Genomic DNA, 2,622 nt, shown 5'->3' on the forward strand with positions numbered 1-2,622 from the left:
TCCCTGAGCAGGGATGAACCTGGACCCCCTCCAATGGGAGCAAGGGAGTCTCAGCCACTGGACCACCAGGGAAGTCCTTACTTTTTTATTCTTGAATTGTATGATCAAAAGAAGTTGAGTGATTTTCAGTTAATTATATATTTCAGCTAGTTTGAATAAATTTGGGTTTAAGGAAGGAAATAAAGAGAAAATAAACATATCAAATAAAAATCAAAGAGTTAAAGTTTAAAGGGATTCACAGGGTTGCTGTTTTCTGGGGTTTTTTTCCCCTAGCTCATCAATTACATAGATGAAAACTGAGGCCAAGTGATTTCCCTGGAGCCACATAATAGAGTCACAGACAGAACTAGAACCCCCCTCCCTCTTGAACATTCTCTTTTACATCTAGCAAAATCACAAAACATTTGAAAGACATCTTAAACTGTTCTAACCTCCTTTGTTCCTTCTCCTTCCACACAGAAATGGCCACAAGAAACCAGACCACCATCACTGAATTCACTCTTATCTCTTTTCCTGCTGTCCAGGGGCTTCAGACATTGCTTTCTGTCATTCTGTTAGTTTATACGCTCACCATAACAGGAAACATTGTCATCATTTCCTTAATATGGACCAATAATCGTCTCCAAACGCCAATGTACTTCTTCCTCAGTAATCTGTCATTTTTGGACATTTTATTCACAACTACTATTGCTCCAAAGTTGCTAACTTGCCTCTTAGAGGAGGAGAAAACCGTTATCTTTTGCAGGCTGCATCATCCAAACATACTTCTACTTCTTCCTGGGGACAGTGGAGTTCATCCTGCTGGTGGTGGTGTCCTTTGACCACTATGCGGCCATCTGTAACCCCCTGCGCTACACCATCATCATGAACAGCAGGGTGTGTCTCCTGCTGGTTCTGGGCTGCTGGGTGGGGGCCTTCCTGTCGGTGCTCTGCCCGGTTATTCTGCTGTCCAGGCTGCCCTTCTGCCAGAAGGAGATTAATCACTTCTTCTGTGACATCGCCCCTCTGCTGCAGGCGGCCTGCATAGACACTCGTCTCCTTGAGAGGATAAGTTTCCTCTTGTCTTCTCTCATCCTCCTGACCTCACTGGTGCTCACCACCGTGTCCTACACCTACATCATCTCTACCATCCTGCGCATCCCCTAGGCCCAAGGATGTCAGAAAGCCTTCTCCACCTGTGCATCTCACATCACTGTCGTCTCCATGGCCTACGGGAGCAACATCTTTGTGTATGTAAGACCCAATCAGAACCACTCCCTGGAATTTGACAAGATAGCCACTGTCCTCATTACCATAATGACTGCTCTTCTGAGCACCTTCATTTACAGCTTGAGGAACAAAAAGGTAAAGGAAGTCTTGAGAGAGTCAGTTAGCAGGATAGTTCTACCACATTCCAAAGGAACATGACACTCAGCAGTTTCAGGACATCTAAGACATGCTTCCTCTATATATCACTTTGCTCTGCATGAACAATGACACAGAATCATGACCAAAAAGTCTCGCAATCTATAGGCAGGATGAGAAATCATCACACATCACCAAGAGTCAAGCATTATGATCTTGCTATGGAAAAGCAGAAATAAATAAGTACTGTTTGGCTCCTTAGTCCTTGAAGTATTTTGCATAAATTAATATAGAAAGGCAGAAAGATTCCAGACTCTGAGTTCTAAGAGCTGATGTCTAGACATTTGTTCAGGCACTAATTTCAATGGGCTTCAGTAAGTTACTTCTTTAAGCCGCCACTCGCTCATCTGTAAAATGGAGGCAAGAACTGCTGCTCTGTTTATCTTACAGGGCACTTGTGGCTACAAAATGAGATTATTTTCATAAAAGTAACATTGTTTGCACATGGAGAGATTGTTGAGATAGAAAAGGAAGCTTTCATCAGCCCTGAGATGCTGGAAGTTCTGACCTTGTTGCCCAAGATAAGAAGCCCAAGGGGCTCAACAAATAAATGTAATCTTATGAATCGAAGCAGGTTGGTCCTAGAGAAGGGAGCCTCACATTGCCACTGTAAGGAGGATTATATGAATAATAACATTTAAGAAAAAAATCAATCCCTGACCAGAACTCATCTGATGTTCACAAATAGGTCTCAGTGTTACTGCAAACTGATACAATGCTTACATATCCTCATGCTTTTTACTTGTTGGACAAAAGTTGACAAAACATCCATTTCGCACAAGGTCACTGTGCAATAAAAATTACTAAGCATCCTCCTTTGTTGCCAAATGGAATGACTGCTACCTCTTTATCAATTACATCTTTTACATACCAATTACATCTCACTCTGTCTACCCTCATTACAGAAAAGATTTACTGAGCTACCAATCCTAGAATTGCCACATCTTTCTGATAACACCCAATCCAGAACAAGCCCCTACTTTCTTAGGTTCATTGTTTCACTGAGACATTCCACATTCTCTGAAGTGTGAGTTCTTTCTCATCGGCAGTGAATAATAAACCCAAATTTTTCAACTATAGATGTGTGCCTGGCAGTCCTTTTTTCATTTTTATTGGAGTAGAGTTGATTAGCAATGTGTTAGTTTCAGGTGTACAGCAAAATGACTTCCTTGTACATATACATATTGTTGTTGTTTAGTTGCTCAATTGTGTCCAATT

At 41.7% G+C, this 2,622-nt stretch overlaps 1 pseudogene; it reads left to right on the forward strand.

The window, feature by feature from the left end:
- Positions 1-461: 461 nt before the first annotated feature.
- LOC110148312 (olfactory receptor 6M1-like) lies at positions 462-1,407 on the forward strand (annotated as a pseudogene).
- Positions 1,408-2,622: the final 1,215 nt, after the last annotated feature.

Source organism: Odocoileus virginianus, unplaced genomic scaffold, assembly GCF_023699985.2.
Source record: "Odocoileus virginianus isolate 20LAN1187 ecotype Illinois unplaced genomic scaffold, Ovbor_1.2 Unplaced_Scaffold_19, whole genome shotgun sequence".
In the NCBI taxonomy this organism is placed as follows: Eukaryota; Metazoa; Chordata; class Mammalia; order Artiodactyla; family Cervidae; genus Odocoileus; species Odocoileus virginianus.